This window comes from Ursus americanus, chromosome 12 (assembly GCF_024610735.1).
Source record: "Ursus americanus isolate L20-20 chromosome 12, mUrsAme1.1.p, whole genome shotgun sequence".
Classification (NCBI taxonomy): Eukaryota; Metazoa; Chordata; class Mammalia; order Carnivora; family Ursidae; genus Ursus; species Ursus americanus.
In genome coordinates, this window is record NC_142138.1 from 43,781,556 (window position 1) to 43,801,688 (window position 20,133).

At 35.7% G+C, this 20,133-nt stretch overlaps 1 protein-coding gene across 1 annotated transcript in view; it reads left to right on the plus strand.

Annotated features, from left to right (window-relative positions):
* Window positions 1–362: 362 nt before the first annotated feature.
* C12H1orf146 (chromosome 12 C1orf146 homolog) overlaps window positions 363–20,133 on the plus strand; it is a 37,810-nt gene continuing 18,039 nt past the window's right edge. Inside the window, exon 1 of the mRNA XM_045801793.2 lies at window positions 363–450. The gene's annotated coding sequence lies outside the window, so the exon portion shown is untranslated. The remainder of the gene's footprint in view (window positions 451–20,133) is intronic.

Sequence of the window (20,133 nt, forward strand, 5' to 3'; positions counted from 1 at the left end):
TGAAAGCAATGGCTTCCGAAAGAGTAAACACACAGGGTTTTATGTTATACTTACAGCCACTAATGAAAATGTGAGTTTTTATTTTTTCATAATTTGGATAAACCTCAGCCCACTTTGATTTTATATTGTCAATAATAGTAAAAGCATTGAGCCTACATTTTAGAAAGTTGTGAAAAACCAACTCCAGGGCACTAAACCAAACGCACAAAACAAGCCCCTTACTTTTTCCTAACCACCTAGCAGTTCGTGCAAACCGCCCAATCTAAAGAGAAGGAAGGGCGTGGCCATCATTAGCGAGGTCTGCGGCTGCGCAGAAGCCCAGTGTGCACCGCGGCTGCCGTAGCCCTGAAAACGCCTGGGCGTGTGTGCTCCACCCTCTGTGCTTCTGGCTACTTGTGGAACGTTCTGGAAGTTTGGGAGACGACCTGACACCAGGGACCTGCTGATCTGGTAGGTGTGTTTGCAGCTACCGAGGACGGGGCTCTTCACGCTTTTGTGCTTCCTTCCCCTGCGACTGTGTTTTTTCCTCAGACTTGGAGAGGCCCAGCCTTTACCTCAGAGCTTCGGTGGGGTCAGAGAAGATTAGCTCCACCCTTTTCTTCCTTTGAGAGTTGTGTGGAAAGGGGTTTCCTCGTGTTTTTCATGTAGGGTTGTAGAAGTGTTTCCTTTTCAGAAGCCCTGTCGTCGTGCAGCTTGTGAATTTATATGTTATTTACTTTAGGTGTTGTTTGTCACCTGCCCCCCGCTTCCCTGCCCCAGCTGCGGCGCGGGGAAAAGAATCTCAAGAATGGAAGCGGCCATGTAGGCCAACCTCTCACTTGTCGGTTGAGGCCACCAAGCCGGAACGCGATTTACGGGAGATTTTTGTGCAGGGTTAAACCGATTTGAATTTGAAAACTTGGGGAAAACAAACTAATAGCAGAGAATACTAGGGCCTTGGAACCGGCAAACACTTTCAAGAGGCCTTGAGTCCAAGCTTTTTATTTTCAGAGGAGGAAGCAGGCCAACCAGAAGTGCAGTGATTTGGGGCGCCTGGGTGGCACAGCGGTTAAGCGTCTGCCTTCGGCTCAGGGCGTGATCCCGGCATTACGGGATCGAGCCCCACGTCAGGCTCCTCCACTATGAGCCTGCTTCTTCCTCTCCCACTCCCCCTGCTTGTGTTCCCTCTCTCACTGGCTGTCTGTTTCTGTCAAATAAATAAATAAAATCTTAAAAAAAAAAGAAGTGCAGTGATTTGCCCAGAGTCGCGGAGCTCTGGAGTGGACGAGCCACCCGCGTGGCTGCTAGTCCGGGAGCCTGTCCCCAGAGATTCCCGGGGAGCCTTGCTGCCTCAGCCCTAGTTTTCTGATTCATTTCTAGTCGTTAATTGTATACTCTTGGGGATCTGCTGATCGCAATTCCTTTCGCACTTATAATTGCACAAAATTACTAAACCTCTTATAGCTTCAGTTAAATTAGTTTAAATTGTTCATAAAACCTACATATAAGGGTGTTAAGAATTAAATGACTTTGTATTGTGTGAGTGTATTATCAGGAGGGTGGTCATTAGCTAAACAGTAAATTAAATTGCATGGGAGGGGAAATAAAAGTTGCAGCCTTTTCCCTAGCCAGGTAGCCATTTACTCATTCAAAAACAAATTTTTATTTTTTATTTTATTTTTATTTTATTTATTTATTTATTTTATTTTTTATTTATTTTTTAAGATTTTTATTTTATTTATTTATTTTATTTTTTATTTTTTATTTTATTTTTTATTTTATTTTTATTTTTTATTTTTATTTTATTTTATTTATTTATTTATTTATTTATTTTTTATTTATTTTTAAGATTTTTATTTTATTTATTTATTTATTTTATTTTTTATTTATTTTTTAAGATTTTATTTATTTATTTGACAGAGACAGCCAGCGAGAGTGGGAACACAAGCAGGGGAAGTGGAAGAGGAAGAAGCAGGCTCCTAGCGGAGGAGCCTGATGTGGGGCTCGATCCCAAAACACCGGGATCACGCCCTGAGCCGAAGGCAGACGCTTAACGACTGTGCCACCCAGGCGCACCCAAAAACAAATTTTTAAAAAAAGATTTTAAAGATCTATTAGCGCAGGCACAAGTAGGGAGGAGGGGCAGAGGCAGAGGGGAGAAGCAGGCTTCCTGCCCAGCAGTGAGCCTGCATGGGAACATCATCCCAGGACTCTGGGATCTGTGACCTGAGCCAAAGGCAGACGCTTAACGACTGAGCCACCCAGGTGCCCCCAAACAAATGTTTTTTGAGTGTCTACTGTGTGCCAGGTGCTGGAGATACAGTGTTAGGTTAAACAGAAGGTGTTCCCTGCTCTCATAGAGCTAGTTGCCATTCATTCATTCATGCAATAAATGAGGAAATTGTAGAACATTTGGTTTCAACCCAGCAGGAAGAACTTTCTAATTATTAGAGTTGTTCAGAAGTGGAATGAAACTGCCTTAGGAGATACTAACCGTAACTAAATGTGACTTTCATCAGGGTTAGTTGGTTTCTCAATTTTGCTTCGAACTAATTTTGTATTAAATATCATGACATACAGATTTGACATTAAGATGCTTATGATTTAGGGGAAATGAAATATGTTTATAAATAATTTTGTGGACAAAATATGGTACGTGCTCAGCAGAGGTGCTGTAAGGTGAATTCTAAGGAAGGGGAGCTCTCATTTAAGTTGGAGGGGATCAGGCATAGTTTCTTGCAGGAGACAGGATTTTTAATTGGCCTTGAAGGAGAGGTAAGATTTTTTTTTTTAAATAGATGTTATTTTTTAGAATAGTTTTAGATTTACAGAAAAATTGAGGTGAAAGTCCAGAGTATTCCTACATACTGTTTGTTTAGTTTCTCCTATTACTGACATTGTGTATTATATGGTACACTTGTCACAATTAATGAACCATTGTTATTACATTATTATTAACCAAAGTTCATAGTTTATTCTGATTTGCTTAGTTTTTTACTTAATGTCCTTTTTTTCTGCCCCAGGATTCCAGTCAGTGTAGCACATTACATTTAATTATAATGTTTCCTTAGGTTCCTCCTGGCTGTGACAGTTTCTCACATCTTTGTTGTTTTTGATGGCTTTGAGGAGTGCTAGTCAGGTATTTTGTAGGATGCCCTACTATTGGAATTTGGTGTGTTCCTCATGGTAGGATTAGGATTATGGATTATTGAGAGGAAGGTTAGATTATATCAGTAATACATACTAGCAATATGATTGGTGACTATTAATGTAGACTTTGACCACCTGGCTGAGGTAGTACCTATCATGTTTCTCCAATGTCTCTTGGAGGCAGTGTCAGGAGATTTATCTCTTTTCCCGTTTATTTATTCAATCCTTTATATCAGTATGGATGTGTAGATATTTGTTTTATACTTTGAGTTATAATATTATTTTACTTATTTTGCTATTCACGTTGTTCCAGCTTTGGCCATAGGAGTCTCTTTCAGTTGATTCCTCTACTCTTTCTGTCATATTCCTCTCAATGTGAGTCTTTTCTTTGTTTTTGTTTTCAATTACTTCCTTACTTTCTGACAGAATACTCTAGGCTCAGCTTGTATATTTATTGTGCCAGTCCTAGAATGAGCCATTTCTCCAAGGAGCCCTACTTCTTTATTTGGAGAATGGTACTAGAAACCAAAGTCTGGCTGGTAGGTGTGATTGTTGCTCTCAGCAATACTTTCTCAAAGTATCATTTCTTGTAGGCCCCTCTCAGATGACAGAGCAAAGAAATATGTACTTGTGTGTACTAATCCATGTATGTCCACACATCTATAAGTATTTATGTATATATCCATTTGTGTTTCTGTTAAGCTAACAGTGATTTCATACTCATGTTACCAACTCTAATCCATTACCACATGAATCATTCTAGCCTCAAAAAGTAGATTAAAAAAAAAAAGATTTAAGCAAAAGTATGAGGAATAATGTTTAAAAATGCTGTTATGAACATTCTTGTACAAATCTTTTTTTTTAATGTTTTTTTATTATATTATGTTAGTCACCATACAGTACATCCCTGGTTTTTGATGTAAAGTTCGATGATTCATTAGTTGCGTATAACACCCAGTGCACCATGCAATACGTGCCCTCCTTACTACCCATCACAAATCTTTTAATACACATTGCATGCATTTCTTTTCAGTTTAAACTTAGGAATATGATTGCTGGGTGTTCGTCTTCAACTTTGGTAGATAATTCCTGTCAAGAACTCTGAAAAGTCTGAGATTTTTATCCTACATGCAAGCTAACAAGTTGGCCTGATATTGTTTGATGCTGGCAGATGATACGTGATGCCTGGACCAGACAACAGGATTTAAAAGAAAATTATGGCAAAAGTAGTAGCCAAAGATTAAGGTTCCTAATGGTTTCATTGGCTTCCAAATCCCACAAGAGGTAGATGTGTTGGAATAACACAAGTGGACTTAGACACACATGCAATTGGTTACGTTAACAGAGAGGAACACTTATTAATGAGTGGTGACAAGCCTGCTCAATGCATTTCTCAGTGTTGCTCCTGGCAAATGAAGAATGACCTGGGTAAAGAGTCAGGGCTTGATATTCTTGGCATTTTCAGAAAAAAACATGCAGGGACACTGAGGGCCCATCAAAGATTATCCCAAGAATGTCTTAATTATCTTCCAAAATGGTTATATTATTTTACATTTCAGCTACCCATGTGTAAGAGTCCTTGTTGCTTCATATCCTAACAAGTTTTTTTTTTGAACTCTTAATTTTTGTCACTTATAATGCAGCCATTCTTAACTGGATTCTATAAGACAAACCTATGGAACATGATTTGAGTGATTATTTTTTCATTTCTTCCAAGGATGGTACAAATCTAGTACCATTCTAGATGCATAGGCGAGAACCATGATATACCATGAATGTCTTAGGGAGGGCTTGGAAAATTATGGCACATGAGTCAAATCTAGCCCTCCAACTTTGGAGCCAAGAACTCTTTATAGGGGTGCCTGGGTGGCTCAGTTGGTTAAGCAGCCAACTCTTTTTTTTTTTTTAATGTTTTTTTTTATTATATTATGTTAGTCACCATACAGTACATCCCCGGTTTCCGATGTAAAGTTCGATGATTCATTAGTAAGCAGCCAACTCTTGATTTTGGCTCCAGGTTCTCTCCCCCTCCTTCCACTTGTGCTTTCTCTTTCTCTCAAATAAATAAATAAATAAATAAATAAATACATCTTTTAAAAAAGAAAAAAAGAATAATTCTTTACAGTTTTAAGTGATTGGAAAAAAAAATTTGTGACTCATGAATATTATGTGAAATTCATATCTTCATGTCCTTAAATGCAATTTTAAGAAACCCAAACACATTAATTTGTTTATTTACTGTCTGTGGCTGACTGCTTTCATGCTATAGTGGCAGAGTTGAGTCATTGCAAGAGACTCTGTGGTCCACAAAGCCTAAAATAGTTACTGTCTGGCCCTTTACAGAAAACACAAATAAATGGAAAGACATTCTGTGTCCATGGATTGGACAACTTACTATTCTTAAGATGTCCATACTACCCAAAGGTGTACGTGACTGTTGGTGCCAACCTCTCTCAGCCAGAATTTCCTGAAATGTAAAATTACATAAATATTCTCTTTTCCTTTTCACATTGGTTGTTCAAAACCTAGCCAAAAATGAAGTTTAGTGCTCAGTTGCTTGTGTTCTCTTTCGAGCATTCCACCCACTAATATATATATTTAAATGTGTGTATGCACCATTCTTATTCCATTTCCTTTTTTTTATAGATTTTATTTATCTATTTGAGAGAGACAGAGGAAGAGAGGGAGAGCACAGAAGGAGAGTGAGAGGGAGAAGCAGACTCCCTGCTGAGCTGAGAGCCCGATGTGGGACTCGATCCCAGGACCCTGAGATCATGACCCGAGCTGAAGGCAGATGCTTAACCGACTAAGCCACCCACTCTCATTTCATTTCTAACTGATCTTTTGTGTTAGTATATCTCCTCTCTGTGCAGACTTTAATTTTACTACCAAGTTTAAATCATTTCAGCTTTCTCTCTCCCATCTTGTCTCCCTAAAGAATCTATGTTGGAAGGAAAAGCCTGGGATATGGATGCCTTGGTTACCCAGTTAAATAACATAATGTTAATTAAATATCTACTGTGGGACTAGTATGGAAGGAGACCAAAAATTGAAATATAGTCCGAGAATTCTTCATGGAGATGTTGAGGTATAATCTAAACTACAAAGTAACCATAGGATTTGAACCATTGTAACAGGAGTAGAAATAACAGACATCAAATTTTGTTATTTATAAAACAAGGGCCAACTCTCCTTTTACTATATTGACCACAAGCATTCTCTTCTTAAAAATAAAAATTACACATTTAGAAATAACAATTTTATGTGCGTGTTTCTCGTTTAATAGTAATTAACATTTATTGAAGCTTACTATTTGCAAAGTGCATTTCAATAATGACTACTTCACATATGTGCTCTACTGCTTTAAGTGCTTTATGCACAATAATACATTAATCCTCTTTTTTAAAAAAAGATTTATGTATTTATTTGAGAGAGAGTGAGACACACAGAGCATGAGTAGGGGGAGAGAGAATCCCTAAGTAGACTACCTGCTGAGTGTGCAGAGCCCCTCATGGGACTCAATCCGAGGACCCCGAGATCATGACCTGAACTGAAATCAAGAGTTGGACACTTAACAGACTGAGCCACCCAGCGCCCCCATTAATCCTCTTGATAGCCTTCTGGGGTAGGAAGTGTTACCCACATTTTACAGATGAGAAACTGCAGTGTGGAGAAGTTAAGTGATTTGCCTGAGATCAAATCATTTACTAGTCAGGGAGCCTGGCTCGTGGCCACACATTTAAACAGTATGCCCTATTGCTACTTCATGTGATGTGATTTAATCCTCACAGAAGTGTTATGAAAATAGGACTGTTACTTGCATTTTACAAATGAGACAGCTGAGGATTAGAGAGGTAAAAATGACTTGCTCAAGTGCACATATCTAGTAAGGGAAGGGATCAGGATTTGAATCTAGGTACCCCAACCGCAGAATTTGTGCTCTTAGTTATTATGTTATACTGCTCTGAAGATGACTAGACAGTCTTTTAAAGAATAACCTTTAATATCACATACTTTAGTCTTTTAAAAATCTAAAAACTCTTGGTCCCATTTATCCTAGGTTTTGATTTAATGTTTGAGAATTCCCAGCATCTGTACCTCCCAAAGCCATGCTGGGTTGATTGCCAAACCAGATAAACATTGTGCTCTCCTGAGTTTGTCTCATTCTGAGTCCAGAAAGGCTTCCTGGGGCTTCCTTTCTTCCTTTAAGGACTCACTTTAGTGCTGCCCTCTTTTTCTCTCCGTGTACATAGAAGCTTATTATCAGCATATCCTCACCTTGGTGATATCTGTGCTTTAAGAAAATGAAAAACAGTTACTTCTTACAAAAATGTAGGAGAACCCTGTTTGATAAATAGAACTCTTCTTTTTCATACTATTGTAAAAGATGTTACCACTGAAAGAAGATGCTATAAAAGTAAAGATGTTCTTTCTAGCATTATAAGCAGTGCAGGTTACTTTATCTAAAAGTTGAATGCGTTTTTCCTTTTGGAAAATAATTGGGATGAAGTAACTTCTGGGACCTTTTTCAGTGACTATCAAGGTGTTTCAAAAAAGTTAATTTTCAGTTCATAACAAAGGATTAGTTCTGTTTTCTTTGCTTGATTTTAGCCGCCTGACATTAATTTTGGTTTCCAAAGCAGCAAGAGTAAGCTACTGGTAATGGAGTAGCTAGAATTGCTGCTGATTTCACAACTTCAATGTAAGAAATATTTTTAATAGCTCCAATGTTAAACACCTGTGCTTCTTACACAACAGAATTTAATTTAAAAATGATACACATCATTTGTAAACATTTTTGGAGCTATTTAAAAGCTTTTAAGAGATTCAGGCATATTTTATATATATATTTAATATGCACATTAAATACATGTTTATTATATAATATATACTTATGTAATATGTTTATTATGTAATATATACTTATATAGTATATATTATTTGTGATGTATAATTATGTTATGTATATCACATCAATAATTACATAATACATATTTATATATAATGTAATACATATAATACATAATAAAAATATTTTTTGAGATATAATTGATGTATAATGAATTGCGCTGTATGATGTAATGTTTTGATACATTTATACACTTGTGAAACCATCACTGCTAATCAATATAGTGTACGTGCCCATCATCCCTATTTGTAATTGTCCCTTCTGTCCCCATTATTCCTTCCTCATAACCACGGTTCTGTTTTCAGTCATTGTAGATTAGTTTGCATTTTCTGGAGTTTTATCAAGAATTCTTGATAAAAGTCATTTACCAGATACATGTTTTGCAAATGTTTTTTTCAATCTGTGGCTTCTATTTTTTTCCTAACCATGTCTTTTGAAGAGGAGAACTTTTTTAACTTTGATGAAGTCCAGTTTATCAACTTTTTTCTTTTATGGATTGTGGTTTTGGTGTCATCTAAACATTTTTTGCCTGACCCAAGGGCACAGAGATGTCCTCTTTTCTTCTAAAACATTTACTATAGTTTTATGTTTTACTTGTAGATCTGTGATACATTCTGAGTTAACTTGTATATGATGTGAGTTAGGGATCCAAGTTTTCTTTCTTTTTAACATACGGAAATGCAATTGTTCCAACACCCTTTGTTGAAAAATCCTTTCTCCATTCAATTGCTTTGGCAGCTTTGTCAAAAATCATTTAATTGTAAGTGTCAGGTTTATTTCCTTATGTAATTTAATGATACATATGTATATCCTTAAGCCAGTGCTACAGTCCTTTGTTTGTTGTGGCTTTATAGTAAATTTTGAAATTGGGGAGTGAAAGTGAAATTTTGTTCTTCTTTTTCAAACTTGTTTTGACTGTTCATGGTCCTTTGAATTTTCATGTAAATTTTAGGGTCAGCTTGACAAATTGTACAAAAGCAAACAAAAAAACTAGTAGGATTTGTGAAAGGGATTGTGTTTATTAAGTCTGTAGATCAATTTGGGAAGAATTCCGATTATTAATACTGAGTTTCCAATTCAAGAACATGGAATGTCTTTATATATGTAGGTCTTCTGTAACTTCTTTCAAAAGTGATTGGCTGTTTTCAAAATATAAGTCTCGCATTTATTTTGTTAAGTTTATTTAAAGTATTTTTTAATACTGTTGTGAATGCAGTTTTCTTATTTTCATTTAGAAAATGTTTTAATTGAAGTACTATTAACATACAGTGTTATATTAGTTTTAGATGTACAACATACTGATATGACACTTCTGTCCATTACTCAGTACTCACCATGATAAGTGTAGTCACCGTTTGGCACTGTACAGTGTTATTACGTACTACTGACTGTATTACCTATACTGTACTTTTCATCTCCCTGACATTTATTTTATAACTGGAAATTTGTACCTCTTATTCTGCTTTATTTATTTTGCTACCCCCCCCCCCCCCGGCAACTCCTAGTTTGTTTTCTGTATTTAAGAGTCTGTTTTGGTTTTTTGTTTGTTTCTTGTATTCCACATATAAATGAAATCATATGGTATTTGTGTTTTTCTGTCTGACTTATTTCATTTAGAATAATGCCTGCTAGATCTATCATTTGCAAATATCTTCTCCCATTCAGTAGGTTGCCTTTTTGTTTTGTTGATGGTTTCCTTTGCTCTGCAAAAGAATTTTATTTGTTGTAATCCCAATAGCTTTGTTTTGTTTTGGTTTGGTTTCCCTTGCCTTAAGGAGATCTATACCTAAATATGTTGCTAAGGCTATTGAGAGATTATTGCTGGTGTTTCTTTCAGGAGTTTTATGGTTTAAGGTCTCACAATTAGGTCTTTAATTCATTTTGAGTTTATTTTTGTGTATGGTATAAGAAAGTGGTCCAGTTTCATTCTTTTGCATGTAGTTGTCCAGTTTTCCCAGCACATTATTGAAAATACTGTCTCTTCTCCATTATACGTTCTTGCTTCCTTTGTGGTAGATTAATTTGGCCTTATAAGCATGGGTTTATTTCTGGGCTGTCTGTTCTCTTCTGTTGATCCATGTGTCTAATTTTGTGCCAGTACCATACTGTTTTCATGACTCTTGCTTTGTATTATATCTTGAAATCTAGGATTGAGATATCTCCAGCCTTCTTCTTTTTTCTCGTGTTTCTATACAAATTTTAGGATTATTTGTTCTAATTCAGTGAAGAATGCTATAGGTATTTTGACGGACTGCATTGAATCTGTGGATTGCTTGGGTTAGTGTGGGCGTTTTAACAATACTAATTCTTGTAATCCATGAGAATGGTATATCTTGCTATTTGCGTCATCTTCAATTTCATCAACAATGTTTTATAGTTTGCAGAGTACAGGTCTTTCACCCCCTTGATTAAATTTCTAGGTATTTTGGTTTGTTTTTTACAATTGTAAATGGCTTGTTTTTTTAATTTCTCTTTCTACTACTTTGTTATTAATGTATAGAAATGCATAATTTTCTGTGTATTAACTTTGTATCTTGCAACTTTACTGAATTCATTTATCAGTTCTAATTTTTTTTTTTTTTTTTGGTGGAAACTTTAGGGTTTTGTGTGTATAGCATCTTGCCATCTGTGAATAGTGAGAGATTTACTTCTTCCTCACCAATTTGGATGTCTTTTATTTCTATTTCTTGTCTGATTGCTGCTGTTAGGACTCCAGTACTATGTTGAATAAATGTATTGTGTGTGGATGTAGTTTTGTTCCTGACCTCAGAGGAAAGCTTTGTATTTCACTTTTGAGTATGATGCCAGCTGTGGGTTTTTCATATATGACCTTTATTATGTTGAGATATGCTCCTTTTGAATTCACTTTATTGAGAGTTTTTATCATGAGTGGATATTGTATTTTGCCAAATGCTTTTTTTTTGCATCTATCAAGATGATCATAAGCTTTTTATTCTTTATTTTGTTAATGTGATGTATCACATCGATTGATTTGCCAATCAATCCCTGGATTTCTGCATCTATGCTCATCAGGGATAATGGCTAAAATCAACAACACAAGAAAGAACTGGTGTTGGTGAGGATGTGGAGAAAAAGGAACACTTGTGCACTGTTGGTGGGAATGCAAACTAGTGTGGCCACTGTGGAAAACAGTATGGAGGTTCTTCAAAAAGCTAAAAATAGAGCGACCTCATCATCCAGCAATCACACTACTGGGTATTTACCCAAAGAATACAAAAACACTAATTCAAAGGGATAGATGCACCCCTATGTTTATAGCAGTATTATTTACAATAGCCAAGATATGGAAGCAGGCCAAATGTGCATTGACTGATAAATGTATAAAGAAAATGTGGGGATATGTGCATGTGTGTATGTGTGTGTATATGTATATACACATAATGGAATGTTATTCAGCCATAAAAATAACTAAATCTTGCCATTTGCAATGACATGAATGGAGTAGAGTATAATGCAAAGGGAAGTAAGTCAGTCAGAGAAAGACAAATACCACATGATTTTATTCACGTGTGGAATTTAAGAAACAAAACAAATGGGCAAAGGGGAAAAAAAAGAGAGATACGGAGAGACAAACCAAGAAAGAGATTCTTAATTATAGAGAACAAACTGATGGTTACCAGAGAGGAATGGGGTTGGGGATGGGTTAAAAAGGTGATGGGGATTAAGGAGTACACATGTCATGATGAGCACTCGGTGATGTATGGAATTGTTGAATCACTATATTGTACACCTGAAACTAATATAATACTGTATGTTAACTAACTGGAATTAAAATAAAAACTTAAAAAAACCTTTCTAAATATAAATACATAGATCTATAGAAAACAATTAACACCTGTTCTTCTCAAACTATTCCAAAAAATAAAGGAGGAAAGAAAACTTCCAAATTCATTCCACAAGGTCTGCATTACCCTGATACCAGAACTAGACAAAGACACTACCAAAAAAGAATACTATAGACCAATGTCTCTGATGAACATGAACGCAAAAATACCCAACAAAATCTTAGCAAACCAAATTCAACAATACATTTAAAAAAATCATTCACCACGATCAAGTTAGATTTATTCCAGGGATGCAACAGTGGTTCAGTATTTGCAAATTAATCAACATAATACATCACATTGATTAGGGAAAGGATGTGAACCATATGGTCATTTCAATAGATGCAGAGAAAGCATTTGACAAAGTATAACATCAGTTCATGATAAAAACCCTCAACAAAGTAGATTTAGGGGAAACATACCTCAACATAATAAAGACCATACATGAAAAACTCAGAGCTAACATCATCCTCAATGGGTAAAAACTAAGAGCTTTTTTCCTAAGATCAGGAACAAGACAAGGATGTCCGTTCTTAACACTTTTGTACAACATAGTACTGGAAGTTCTAGCTACACCAAGCAAGCAGACAAGAAAAAGAAATAAAAGGCATCCAAATTGGTAAGGAAGAAGTAAAACTTTGCCTATTTGCAGATGACATGGTACTCTATATAGAAAACCTGAAAGATTCCATCAAAAACTGCTAGAACTTATAAACAAATTCAGTAAAATCACAAGACACAAAGTCAGTGTACAGAAATCTTGCATTTCTATACACCAATAATGAAGCTATAGAAAGAGAAATTAAGAAAACAATCCCATTTACAGTTGCACCAAAAATAATAAGATACCTAGGAATAAAAATAACCAAGGAGATGAAAGACTTGTACTCTGAAAACTATAAAACACTGATGAAAGAAATTGAAGACAACACAAAGAAATGGAAAAACATTCCATGCTCATGGATTAGAAGAACAAATATTGTTAACTCTTTTTAAAATATTTGCTAGAATTCATCTGTGAAGCTCTCTAGTCCTGGACTTTTGTTCATTGGGAATGTTTTGATTACTGATTCAATTTGATATTCTGCTGTTTTGGGATGACATATTGTATATATCTGTTAGGTACATTGGTCTAATGTGTTGTTCAAAGTCACTGTTTCTTTGTTGATTTTGTGTCTGGATGATCTATCCATTGACATAAGTGGGGTGTTAAAATCCACTGTTACTGTATTACTGCCAGTTTTTCCCTATAGTCTGTTAATATTTGCTTTATGTATTTAGGTGTTAATGTATTGGGTGCCTAGATATTTATAATTATATTCTCTTGTTGGATTGATTCCTTTATCATTATGTAATGCCCTCATTTGTTTCTTGTTACAGTCTTCATGTTAGAGTCTGTTTTCTCTAGTATTGCTACCTCCACTTTTTTTTCTTTCATTTGCATATGTTTTTCCATCCCTTTACTCTCAGTCTGTATGTGTCTTTAGGTCTGAAGTGAGTCTCTTGTAGGCAGCATAATAGGTGGGTCTTGTATTTTTATCCATTCAGTCACCCTTTGTCAACAGCCATCACTGTGGACGCGGGACCCTCCTACAGCAAAGAGTACAACTCACTGAAAGCTCAGATTATGGTCAGCATTTTTTAGCAAGAAAGTATTTTTAAAGTAAGGTATGTACATTGGGGTTTTTTTAGATACAGTGCTATTGCACATCTATCAGACAATACAATATAGTATACATAACTTTTATATGCAGTAGGAAGCCAAAAAATTCATTTAACTTACATTATTGTGGTATTTGCTTTATTGTGGTGGGTCTGGAACCGAATTCACACTTTCTCCACAGTATGCCCGTGTTTAGATTTTTCTTTTCTTATTTCTATTTTTTCATTATTGGTAATTTGTGTCTTTCTAGAAAAGCGTCCATTTCGTATAGGTCATCAGATTTGTTGACACAAAGTTGTTTATAGTATTTCTTTATAATCTTACCTATTGAAAGGTTGACAGTGATATTCCTTCTTACATTCCAGATTGGTAGTTTATATCCCCTCCCTCCTTCTCTCTCTCTGTTAGTTTAGCTCAATGTCAATTTTGTTGATCTTTTTAAAGGCCCAACTTTTTTTTTTTAATATTTTTTATTATATTATGTTAGTCACCATACAGTACATCCCTGGTTTTTGATGTAAAGTTCGATGATCATTAGTTGCGTACAACATCCAGTGCACCATATAATACGTGCCCTCCCCACCACCCATCACCAGCCTATCCCATTCCCCCACACCCCTCCCCTCTGAGGCCCTCAGTTTGTTTCTGAGTCCATAGTCTCTCATGCTTCATTCCCCCTTCTGATTACCCCCCCTTTCTTTATCCCTTTCTTCTCCTACTGATCTTCCTAGTTCTTTTGTTCCATAGATGAGAGAAACCATATAATTGTCTTTCTCTGCTTGACTTATTTCACTTAGCATTATCTCCTCCAGTCCCGTCCATGTTGCAGCAAATGTTGATAAATCGTTCTTTTTGATAGCTGAATAATATTCCATTGTATATATGGACCACAACTTCTTAATCCAGTCATCTGTTGAAGGGCATCTCGGCTCCTTCCATGATTTAGCTATTGTGGACAAAGCTGCTATGAACATTGGGGTGCATATGGCCCTTCTCTTCACTACGTCTGTATCTTTTGGGTAAATACCCAGTAGTGCAATGGCTGGATCATAGGGTAGCTCAATTTTTAACTTTTTAAGGGACCTCCACATTAAGACCCAACTTTTTATTTCATTAATTTTCTCTGTTGTTATTCTGTATTCTATTTTATTGATGTCTGCTTTAATGTTCTTATTGCTCCGGGTTTAATTTTTCCTCATTTTTTTAAATGGAGTAAGGTGCTAATTTGAGACCTTTTAAATTTAGTCTTTTAAAGCTATAAATTTCCCTCTACTACTGCTTTAGGTGTATCCCATAAATTTTGATATATGTTATGTTTTCATTCAGCTCAAAATTTTGTCTAATTTCGATTGTGATTAGTTTTTTGACTCCTGTATTTCTTGTGTGTGTTTAATTTCTTTATATGAAGAAATTTGTTTTTATTTATATTGATTTCTAATTTAATTCTATTGTGGTTAGAGGACATACTTTATTTTACTTTTGTTTCATGTGTTTTGGGTCTCTGTTAGATGGAAGTACATTTATAGTTGTTATAAATCCCTAATATATTGACTCTTTTATCATTGTAAAGCATCTCTCCTTGTCTCTAGTGATGTTTCTTATCATCTGTTTTGTTTTTTATTAATATAGCCACTCCAACTCTCTTATGGTTACTGTTTGCATGGTGTATCTTTTTTCTATTTTATGATTTTCATTCTGTTTATATCTTTGAATCTAAGAGCATAGAGTGGATTTTGCTTTGACTGGAACATTTTATCTGTTAACATTTAATGTAATTTAATATGGCTGGATTTATGCCTGCTATTTAAGTTTTTTAAGAGAGATAATCCACATGACACAAAAATAACCATTTTAAAGTGAATTAAAATAAACTTTTAAAGTGAATTAGAGTGAATTTTAAGCTCAGCGATTTTTAGCATATTTACTATGCTATACAACCATCACCACCATTAAATCTACCACTTTGTTATTTGTTCTTTATATGTCTTTGTTGTTTTCCTCGGTTGCTTTTTTACTACCAGTTTTGCGATATATGAATATTTTTTAGTTTTACCACTTTAATTTCTCTGTTGATTTTTTTAAACTTTCTTTTAGTTATTTTCTTAGTGTTTTCTCTTGGGATTATAATATGCATTTTATTATTATTTCAGATTAATACTTCTACTTGGCACTATAAAATGGATTCTCCCACTGAGGGATGTTAGAAGTTAAGTATATGAGATGTTGCTTACAACCAAAATAATTTCTTTTGTTACTAGAAGCCTACTGTTGATATTGGCAGCATCTCTTATCACTAATGTTATAGGAACATAATTCATTGACCAACGATTTAGTAAACACCACTGTGCTAAGCGTTAAGGGAATATAGTAAGGAGGTGAATTCATATCTCAGACAAGTAGAGGGGAATCCTCTAATACTATTTAGGGAAAGGTAATTGTGGGATAATATTTGAGAAGGTTTTGTAGATTGAGATATGAAGTTTGCATTTGCAGAGATAAGAGGGAGTATTTTAATGAGAAAACCTGAGAGAATTTTGGAAAAGTTTAGAATATGGTCTATGTAAGTGATGGTAATGGAAATAAAAAAGGAATTAATCAAAATACCACAGGCTTCTTGTCTAAAATGGAAGATTAACCCCATTTATCTTTTCTTCTCCAAACATTTGAAATGATAGTAAAGATTTTTTGTTAATTTACAAACACAAAGAAGGAGTAAAATAGCAAGTGAGAAATTTATTATGAGGAAACTAGAAGACAGAGCGGAATGGTAATCAATTTGGTTATAAAAGAAAGTTATCTAAGTGCCTACAGAGGGAGAAATTAATGAGACAAGAGGAGTTTTGCTTCATGGACCTTCTGAAAGGCTGAGTACTGCACTTGGAATCATCAGGTATTGGTGCACATCAAGAGCAGAGTGTGGAAGGAGAAAAGATTGTTGAAAGTTTATATGAAAGTTAATATTAGAACCTCCTTGGGTTCTCTTCTCCATCCTGAACATTCGGGCACATTCACCCTACAATTCTCCTTTGGAGAGGGCTGTAGGTTTGTTTCTGGAGACGTTCATCTGGGAAGATGGATTTGGGAATGCCAGGCATATGTCTTACCTTACAAGAGATGTCTTTTATAACCATCCAACATAAAATAACAGTAGCCTCCGGCACTTATTCCCCATGTACTCTGATTTATTTTTCTCCATGGCACACATTGCTGCTTTCCATCACTCTCTCCTTATCACCCATATTTGTCTTTTTTTTTTTAATTGTTGGAATCATCTCACTAGAATGGAAGGTTTGTGAGGGTGGAGATTTGTTTATTTTGTTCATTATTGTGTCCCTAGTCCCTATAATATCAAATACATAAATATTTTTTGATTAATAAATATATAAGTAAGAACAGAGAGTTAAGGATCACTGGATATTTGAGGAAAACTTCCAACATGAAAACTAGATTAAACCAAAAAGGAGATCTGTAGAAAACTGAGACAATGTGGACAACAGAAGAAAACTTTTAAAAAATGTACGTAGGTACCTCATAGAGATGGGAGATATTGAATTCATAAAGCAAAGAGATGCCATTAAGAAAAATGATCAGAGAATAAGAAAGAGCTCCTAGTAACAAAAAATGTACACATACATGTGGTAATTTAAAATTTAAAAAATAAAACTCTTGGGTTCTGGTTTCTAGTCTAGCATGTAAAGAGCATGGAACTAGTAACTCCATCCTAACAAGAACAAACTGAAAAATCAACAACTCAAATCTGTCAAAGAAGTGGGGTCACAGGGCAAACTTCTGCAACCAAAATTGTAGAGACAGAGGGATTGCTATGAAGAATTGCTTACTGGACCAGAAACCAATAAGCAGAAACCTCTGCAGGTACCAGTACTGGGATGAGATGGGAAAACCTAAAGTGTAATTGAAGAATTGTTGGAGGCACTGTGTCAGTAAGTTGGGAGACCCACTAATTAGGGGGCCCTGTCTTAGTGTGAGCTGCCATAGCAAAATCCCGTAGAGTGGGTGGCTTAAACGACAGACATTTATTTTCTCACAGTTCTGGAGGCTGGAAGTCCCAAGATCAGGGTGCCATCCTGGATGGGTTCTGGTGAGAACTTTCTTCCTAGCTTGCAGACAGTGGGCCACCTTTTTGCTGTAACATTTCTTCTTTTAAGGGCACTGATCCCATCATGAGTGCCCCGCTCTCTTGAAGCCTGATTATCTCCCAGAGGGCCCATTCCAAAATACCATGACATGGGGGATTGGGGCTTCATTTTATGATTTTGGTGGAACATCATTCAGTCCATAGCAGGCCCCCACACTTTTGTGAGTTCTACTTCTGGGAGCTCTCCCAGGTTCTCACAGTGAATATTGAAGAAAAATTCCTTTGTGCTTTTGGCAGGGGGAGAAGAAGGGAAAAAAAATTTTTTTTTTTTTTTTAAATATGTGAGAGCATCCTGTTCTTAAAAAATTCTGCCCTCAAGGTGGGGCACCTGGGTGGTTTAGTTGGTTAAACATCTGATTCTTGATTTCGAATCAGGTCATGATCTCAGGGTTGTGAGATCAAGCCCCATGCTGGGCCCTGTGCTGGGCGTGGAGCCTGCTTAAGACACACACACACACACACACACACACACACACACACTCTCTCTCTCTCAAAAAAAAAAACAAAACACAAAAACAAAAACAAAAAAACCTTAAAAAACTAAGAAAAAGTCTGCCCTCAAGAGAAGCTACTTTACCACGACCTAACCCTGTTGGTATTTTCTCATAGACTAATCAATATGGGCGAAGGGAAATACCCAGCTTTAGCCCCCTCCAGGCATCCTTTCCCACCTAAGCAGGGGAAAAATCTGAAAAACACTAGTGCAATTCACAGCTCAGGGGTGCAGGCTCCTGAAAAGACTGAGACCTAATAATAAGACTATAGAATCCTTCTCCTCCCCTTATACCTTACCACCATGTCACCAAAGGCCTATATACCAGAGTTTCTTTTACCAAGTAGGTCATGTTAGGCTTTCAACAAAAAACTATAAGGCATATTAAAAGGGAGAAAACATAATTTGAAGAGACAGCATCAGAGTCAGGCCCAGATATAGCAGGCATGTTGGAATTATCAGACTAGGAATTTTGAACAACTATAATTGATATGTGGGAGGATGTAATGGAAAAAGTAGACAATATAACAAGAACAGATGGGTAGTGTAAGCAGAGAGATGGAAATTGTAAAAAAGAATAAAAAAAGAAGAGTTAGAAATAAAAGGGAATGTAACAGAAAGGAACAATGCATCTGATGGGCTCATTAGTAGAATTGACAAAACTGAGGAAAGAATCTCTGAGCTTGAGGATATGCTAATAGAAACTTCCAAAACTGAAAAGCAAAGAGAAAAAAGACTGAAAAAAAAAAAAACTGAGCAAAATATCCAGAAACTGTGGGACATTTATAAGAAGTGTAACATATGTGTAATGTGAATACCAAAAAGAGAAGAAAGAGAAAGGAACAAAAGAAATATTTGAAGCAGTGACTTAAGAATTTCCATTTCCCCAAATTAATACCAGACACCAAACCACAGATCCAGGAGTCCCAGGGAACACCAAGGATGGTAAATGCCAAAAACAAAACAAAACAAAACAAAAAACTCCCCCCAAAACAAAAACAAAACACACACACACCCCAAAAAAGGCAGACCCCACCTAGACCTATCATACTCAAACTACAGAAAATCAAAGATAAAATATCTTGAAAGAAACCACTTACCTGTAAGAGGAGCAAGGATACAGATTACATCACACCAGAGCTTGCTGGTGCCATCACTCTCTGTGCCTTGTGAGGACACAGTAAAAAAAGTGGCCAGCTGTCTGCAGGCTAGGATGAAAGTTCTCACCAGAAGCCACCTGGGATGGCACCCTGATCTTGGATGTAATTGCATGTAAACCATGCACGCAAGAGAATGGAGTGAAATACTTAAATTATTGAAAGAATAAAACTACCAACCTGTAATTCTCTGTCCTGCTGTGTCCTTCTTCTAAAGTGAAGGAGAAATAAAAATATTCTCAGATAAGCAGAAATTGAGAGATTTGGTTGCCAGTTGATCTGTTTTGCAAGAAATGTTAAGAATTTCTTGAGAGTTATATGTTAGTTAACTGTATGTTAACTAACTGGAATATGCACAAAAGCTTAAAAAATAAAAATAAAAACACATTGTACAACCTAAAAAAATTTGAGAGAAGGGAAATGATCGTGTCAGAAACTCAGATCTATATGAAGAAAGGGAGGACAATAGAGAAGGAATAAGTGAAAGTAAAATAAAAACTTATTTCTCTTGTTCTTCATTCATCTAACAGATAAACGCTTATTCAAAATAATAGTAACAACAATGTATTTGATGGTTATAGTTTATATAAAAGTGAAAAGAATGACATCAGTGACATAAGGGATAGGACAGAGGACTTAGGAATATTTTTTATTATAAGATACTTGTGCTATTTATGAAGTGGTATACTGTTATTTGAAAATAAACTTGGGTCGGATGTAAATGTATATTGCACACTCTAACAGGCAACCAGTGATTAAAAAGTTTAAGAAAAAACCCCTA